Source organism: Schistocerca gregaria, chromosome 6 (assembly GCF_023897955.1).
Source record: "Schistocerca gregaria isolate iqSchGreg1 chromosome 6, iqSchGreg1.2, whole genome shotgun sequence".
Lineage (NCBI taxonomy): Eukaryota > Metazoa > Arthropoda > Insecta > Orthoptera > Acrididae > Schistocerca > Schistocerca gregaria.
In genome coordinates this window covers 103,746,528-103,754,782 of record NC_064925.1, presented here as the reverse complement: position 1 = coordinate 103,754,782, position 8,255 = coordinate 103,746,528, and positions in this window count along the sequence as shown.

Here is an 8,255-nt window from a genome sequence, read left to right as displayed (position 1 = left end):
ACTCCCTTGTTTCGACTCAATTCTTTCAGTGCACTGTCAAACTCTTCACGCAATATCATATCTCTCATTTCATCTTCATCCACATCCTCTTCCATTTCCATAATATTGTCCACAAGAACTTCGCTCTTGTATAGACTCCTTATATACTCCTTCCACCTTTCTGTTTTCCCTTCTTTGCTTAGAACTGGGTTTCCACCTGAGCTCTTGATATTCATACAAGTGGTTCTCTTTTCTCCAAATGTCTCTTTCATTTTCCTGTGGGCTGTATCTATCTTAACCCTAGTGATATGCGCCTCTACATCATTACATTTGTCCTCTAGCCACCCCTGCTTAGCCATTTTGCACTTCCTGTCGATCTCATTTTTGAGACGTTTGTATTCCTTTTTGCCTGCTTCATTTACTGCTTTGTTATATTGTCTCCTTCCATCAATTAAATTCAATATTTCTTCTGTTACCGAAGGTATTCTACGAGCCCTCGTCACTTTACCTACTTGATCCTCTGCTGCCTTTACTACTTCATCCCTCGAAGCTACCCATTCTTCTTCTACTGTATTTAGTTCCTCCATTCCTGTCAGTTGTTCCCCTATGCTCTCCCTGAAACTCTGTACAACCTCTGGTTTAGTCAGTTTATCCAGGTCTCATCTCCTTAAATTCCCACCTTTTTGCAGTTTCTTCCGTTGTAATCTACATTTCGTAACCAACCCACGTCCTGAATTATTTATTGGAAGTATTAAGTCTCTGTCTTCCCCTACAGTTTCTACCCTCTACATTCCCTCAAGTACCATGAAGTTATTCCCTTATGTCTTAACAGATAATCTATCATCCTGTCCCTTCTTCCTGTGATTGTTTTCCATATATTCCTTTCCTCGCTGAATCTGCCTAGTACATCCTCATTTCTTATCCTGCGGTGGTCAGAGTCCAGATCTGCCCCTGGAAATATCTTACAGTTTAAAACCTGGTTCCTGAATCTCTGTCTTACTATTATATAATCTATCTAAGACTTTCCAGTATCTCCAGGCTTCTTCCATGTAGACAACCTTCTTGCATGATTCTTGAACCAAGTGTTAGCCATGATTAAGTTATGCTCTGTGCATAATTCTACTATTCGGCTTCCTCTTTCATTTCTTCCCCCCAGTCCATATTCACCTACTACGTTTCTTTCTCTCCCTTTTCCTACTATCGAATTCCAGTCACCGATGACTATTAAATTTTCGTCTCCCTTCACTATCTGGATAATTTCTTTTATCTCATCATACATTTTATCAATTTCTTCGTCATCTGCAGAGCTAGTTGGCATATAAACTTGTACTACTGTAGTAGTTGTAGGCTTCGTGTCTATCTTGGCCACAATAATGCGTTCGCTGTGCTGTTTCTAGTAGCTTATCCGCACTCCTATTTTTTATTTATTAATAAATCTATTCCTGCATTACCTCTATTTCATTTTGTATTTATAACCCTGTATTCACCTGACCAAAATTCTTGTTCCCCCTGCCACCGAACTTTGTGCGAAACCACGAAAGTTTTCCTTTCTTTTGCGCATCATCTCAATGTCAGCAGCCTGAAATGCAAGAAGAAGCACGATTAAGAACTAGTATAGCCACGGTCAACAGATAAATACTTATGGCGGTAGGAGATGAATATAGCCAAGGACAACAGAGGTAAGTTCACAACACGACTGGCTCACAATTTACAAGATTTCTAAAAATTTGCACAAACGGTTTCTAAGCTGTCTTTATGACAAAATATGAGCATTAATTTTAAATTAACAACAGGCTCAGTTGGTGTGTTTACCTATATTTACCTAGGTTTCAGTAGTGATAACCCAACCTTTTTCAGAATAAAAGGAAGTACGATTTGTCCATAATGGACAATGTCAAAAATTAAAAACTATAGAGTAGTATAGTAATACATCGTCATATTGCAATAATTATCTGGGAAACAGCCTCGGCCCCACATCTCTTCCGCAGTACTGGAACTGGCTGTAGCCTCGAGAGCGCATGCGCGATAATGTGTCCTGCGCACTTGTTAACAATGGTACCAACGTGTACTCCTAAACTTAAAATATTTTATAAGTAACCAGGTGTGGCTAACTAAATTGAAGTATGCGTTATCCTGCAAGGAACAAAGATATATCGACTGTCTTAACATTTGAAATTTTTTTTTTTTTTTTTTTTTTTTTTTTTTTTTTTTTTTTTTTTTTTGTTGGACGTCAGAAGTGAAGCGAGCAATGCGTTTACTATATGAAGCCAACCTTTCATATTCGGGCTAATCATCGAACTTGGATGCATTAGGATAACTAACTACTAGTTTTAAATACCGGATAATTACAGCTATTCATCAAACAGGAGTGCTAAAAGCATGTTGGTAAGGTATAATAATTACTACATAAAATTATGGCGGATGGAATAACGGGTGAACACCTTCAAAAATAATTTTGTTTCGCAGCTGAAGCTGGTCGTTAAGAAGGTTATTTTTGTCGTATAGTAAGTGTTTAAAAATTTCAATTTCTTCCAAAGTATCCAGCGGGTTGTGTGTGTGAGCCGTTTGCACTAAGTGTTCAGCGAATGTCGAATCACTCGTTGCATCTCCAACATTAGTAGGGATATGTTCCTTGTATCTTATTAGCAAGGCTCTTCCTGTTTGGCTGATATAAAATTTCGGGCAACTGCCACATGTAATCTTGTAAACTCCGGATAATGACAATTTATCTTTAGGCTTTTTTAAAGAGTGAATCAGGTTCTTCTGCCTGCTATTATTAGTACAAAAAATTGTCTTGAACCCCTGGTTCTTTAGAAGACGCCCTATTCCTTTTACTCTGAAGAAGGTTGGGTTATTCCAACTGATACCTAGGTAAATCTAGTTGAACATTGCAACTGAGGCTGTTGTTAATTTAAAATTAATATTTATACAGTTGCTGACATAGCCACGAAATGTTGAAAATATTAAAATCAGGATACTCCCCACTTAGCTATTTTACTATTCTTAGGACTGAGTATTTAAATGTATACGATATTGTACATAATTTTTGTTTTCAGACCACCACATCCACGTTGCTTGTAATTCACTTTCACTTCATTAACACACTATTCTCATTATGCAAATTTTCAGATATAAAATTGAGTAACACATGAAACAATTAGTGTTGGTGTGCTTGTGTATATGACTTCAGTAACTGCGAGATCTTGTAAAATGCGTCGGAGACTTCCCGGATTAACTTATCCCCCCTCCACGGGTTCACTGGAGCCGGAAAGCCGGGAACAAAACCGTCAAAGGAGTTTGAAGAGAATACTGTTACCTACTCTTAAGTGTCAGGCTTGACATGATTATAACAGAAAACATTTTGAACACAAGTATTTATGTTTCTGTTTAGTTGTATCAGAGGTAAAAGGATTCTTTCAGTTGGGTTTAACATGAAAATGAAAAGTTCATGTACTTCAAAGTAACAAAACTTCATCTGGCCATTCCCCGACGACGACGTGTAGCCGCCCCCACGTCGACCCGCTGGATCTAAGGCAGCTGGAGACCGCCGCTGGAACGCCCCCGACCGCTTGGATGGAGTATCAGCTTCCGTCGTCCGCACCCTGGTCTGGATCTCTTGCTGTCTAGATGTATTACTGCAACAGGTCTTGCTTCCCTCGTTCCATTTCCCTCTGCTACAAGGTGTATACGTGAAATGTCGGAAAGGATTCTCCGTAGCAATGTAATTATTAAATTCATCCTGTAGAAGATGTGTTAGTTTCAAGTTCACTTTCATTCACACGGTTTCATACTGGCTATTTTCGGACGATGTTCTAAATCTTAATATGTTTATTTGAATTGTAACACCATAGTAAGATGTTATGTAATTTTTTTTCTTCTGATTAATTATGCTTTGCATAAAGTGTATTTTCTTTAATATGTGTTCTTTGATATGTTGTACTATGTTTTCTCTTTTTACTGACTAATTGCTTTGGTTGTATTCAGAAAGGGATGATTTTGCTTAAATAATTTCGTATTGATTTGTTAATATGGGTAAATGAAATGTTTGCTCTAAAATGTTTACTTGCTACTTTGTAACTTCTGATCCACACTTAAGGGCTCTTGGTTCATGTTATGGTAAAATATGAAGCTGTTCCCCTCTAAAATGAATGTTATTTAGGGCACCAAAAATTTTGGTTGGTGCTAGTGAAAAGGTGGACATGACAGTCAGTCAGAGTCCAGCTACCGTATGTCGGTAGCTAGTGATTGGAAAGTGCATTATGCATGTGCCGAGTGAGGCTTTTAGTGCCTGTAATTGTTACGCCAAAGCCTCGGGTGGATTAATGGATTCAATATGATGCTCTGTGACCTGATAGTATTATAAAATCTGGTGATCGTCGCCATGAAGAAATAACAGAGCATTTAGATTCCAAATGCAAGTCCATCTGCCATCATACACTCGCCACCAATATTGCACAATCACTGTGACAGAGAGGAGAAATCATAGATTTGTAAAGTGATGGATCAGCACATTTAGAATGTGCAAAACAAGGTAAACTCATACCAAAATTTATGCACTTACTTTGTTTATTTCCCTATCTTAACACCTATCAAGATCCTCTCTTTTTGAAGTATCATTTTCGACTGTCCAGATTGCAAGAAATGATTATCAAAAGAGAGAGACAAATATTTGATTAAATTTATTCAAAATTGAATGAAATTATTTATCTAAAGTTATTGTGGATTTTGGTGAAGTCAAGGGAGGAAGTAAGTGTAGCTTTTGTGAAATCCTCCCAGTAATTTTAAAGTTTGTGATCTCTTAAAATTACTTTCTTAACTTATGGTTTCAAAAGTAAACAACTGAGATGATAACGAACCATTTTGAGGCCAGTTTGAAGTAAATGTTCTTCATGATTAGTTTGAAAAGTAATACCTAGTCCACATATTGACCTGTTAAAAATGCACACAAGGTAAGTCAATTAACAATGAACTGTTTTTCTAAGTTGGCATTCTTTAGATTGTTAATGAAACTGTGTGTAGTTTGCTTTATTATAATTGTCAAGATTAGCGGACACACCATTGAAAGTTGCTAAAAGTACATAAAGTTATTGGATTAATGAATATTTTCACTGCTCTTGAAATTTATGTAGAGTTTTGTCCACGTTGCGTGCTAAAAAGTGTAATATCAGTTTATGAGCACCCTCTTTCTATTTATTCTCACTGAAGATAAACTTACTATGAATAACATTATCCATGAGTACATTACTTCTTTGCTTTTAAAGATAAGTGTGAATATTTATGCAAGAGAAATTTAATTTTAATTTGTACTGAGTGGAAAATATCTGACAAAATACGGCTAGACCCATCCCCAATTTCCAGTTAGTATTGGCTTGCATTTGTTGTGTTGATGAAGTTACTCATGTTTGACAAAGTATTTAAAATTGATGAGTGTAACAGAGTCTTTTGTGTTAGTGGGGATAGGCATGTTTTACAATAACTGTTAGTATACATTTTACCACTGTTCTTGCTTGCGATTGGGTTCATTGCACTTTCGTATGAAAGAAGTGCAGGCTGTGTTTTTCCACTAAAGCTGTTTACTTTTCCTTTAAAAGAGATGTTACACACTTCTATGCCTAATTACGCGGGCGACTGTATTCTATTTCATTTGAGTAAGTTTGAGTAGTTAAAACAGTTTCTAAATTGGATGTTTTACTTTCTGTATGTTTATGTAAATTTAATTTCAAGTTCGATAAGCAAAATCGTTCAAGAATTTCATGGTTAAGTCTCTAAAAATTCTCCCAGGGGGTAACATTAGCTGCATCTAAATACCACAATTGGTTACAAATATTATATCTGTATACTAAACGGAGTAGAACAGTGTTATATGCGACTTTTCCCGTGAGAGGACTATTTGTTCTGTTGGAGCACATTGCGTAGTAAACCAATTTGTTAAATGATTTCACTCTTGTGGCCAGTTAATGTTATAGAATGTCGTGATTCATTGTCTACTGTAATTAGCTGTGCACATATACGACGCTGGACCGTTTTTCAGTTTAGTGTCCATCGTGTGCTTTGTTTATTTTAGGTGGTATGCAAACATTTGCGCGTGGCGCTGCGGAACCAGCATTTCATTGTATTGTTGTTGCGCGGCAGGCAGTACAGTCTGTCTCATAATATTTGATACGTGAAGATGACTCGTAACAGGTTTGAGATCTGGAATTTTATATCAATTTTTTACTTTTAACAGTTTCTTAACGTCCATATCGTTGCTGCTAACATTAACACTCTATGAGCGTTCATATGTTCACTGATCACAGTTATAATCACTCTTCATCATTTTTCATAAAAGAACTCACAGTTTTTCACACGTCCACTAGACTTTCACAGTTCTTGTGAGACATGCTTCACTGTCATGATTACTGATAGTGTTTCATAAGCCACACAACAGACAATCTTCTACGCAACTGACACTTTACAAGGTAATGTTACTTGTTCATGTTCACACTGTTCCATATTATAATAACACGATAACGAAGATCATATACTGTCAGAAAAAAATGTCAAGATGACTGTTGGAATCCTCTACATTGTTCTGACCATAGGATCATTATCGAACTTTATACATACCAGTATATATCCATATTCGTTGGCGTACTTTTATTTATGTTCATTTATACTCATTCATTCATATTATTGTTAGAATTCTTAGAAGATGATGGGAGAGATGCCCATGTTCGGTTCACCTCAAAAGAGAAAAGTTCACGAGAGCAAACGGCAAAGATAACAGCATAAGGAAAACGTACCCAAAACGATAAACACGCAAAAACATCCGTCACTTATGTGCGTTTACATAGATAAGGTTCATAGAAACATTCATGACGCAATGACACGTTACATATATATATTGACAATTTCTCTAACCTACATAGAAAAGATAAGAAAATTACGTTTACTAAGATAGCATTTTACACTAACGTCTATAGAGTAAATGACTTTTCTAGAATAATTAAAATTTTTGTCGTAAAAAACATTATTTTTCCCTTGTGGGATTTAAATTTCATGAATACTAATGGTTCAAATGGCTCTCAGCACTATGGAACTTAACTTCTGAGGTCATCAGTCCCCTAGAACGTAGAACTACTTAAACCTAACTAACCTAAGGACATCACACACATCCATGCCCTAGGCAGGATTCGAACCTACGACCGTAGCGGTCGCGCGGTTCCAGACTGTAGCGCCTAGAACCGCTCGGTCACTCAGGCCGGCTTGAATACTACAGTGCAAGTACTGACGTACGCTTGCAAACTAGTACATATAAATTTATGAAATTACTTATGATAACATTTTCACCATATCTAGTATTTACACATCTGTGCAATTGTGCATTAGCACGGGACATATTATTCTCTTTACAGACTGCAAATATTTCTTAATGTCTCTATGACAATACAGTCTCGTTATGTTACCTGTACTGACATCTTCTAGTACATAGCATCTGTCATGTGGAATTGAGATTATTTTTACATGGTCCTTCGTACAATAAATACCACTTTCTGTTCTTTCTCTTGATTAACGATGCCTTGGGATGCGGTCTTAGCAATCCAAATTCATCTACACAGTACTCCTGTTTGTTAGTAAGTTTTTTTCATTAAATTTCGCCTTGCGGGGTTCTCCTTGGCGACTTATATTCAGCAACGCCATATCCAGTTTCCCCTGATGTGTTATATTTTACTTCTTGGATATTTGGTATTACATTAGCCCATTCATATACTTCGTTCTTTTGTTCGTTCATTAGTTTACACAGTTTAAAACCGGTTGATATGTGCGTTAAATTATTGTACACTTCCATAAAACTGATTAGGTATTCTACCCCCTTAGTGTGTTTGTTGTGGGTGTGAGATCGGATGAAACGGTTTAGTTCTCTAAAACTTCTCTCGACCGGATTACTCCGAGGAGAAAACAGTGAAATCAAGATATGTTTGATGTATTTGTTCTTCCGTAAGATCTTTCCACCTCTCTCCAGTGAAATATGTAGCATTACTAGTTAACACTTTAGATGGCATCCGACAAACTTGACATAATCGTTTGTTAGCCTTTTCCCAATACTGCTGGCAGTTGACGTTAGGAGTGGATACATCTTTATATACTTAGTAAACAAATCATACACTGCTAGGATATATTTCATTCCCCCTGTAGCAGTTGGTAGGCGTCCTGCAATGTCGATACCAGCGATCTGTCCCAGGCTTCGTGCAGTAATGGAATGTAATTCAGTGTCTTTGTAAACATTGCTCGATTTC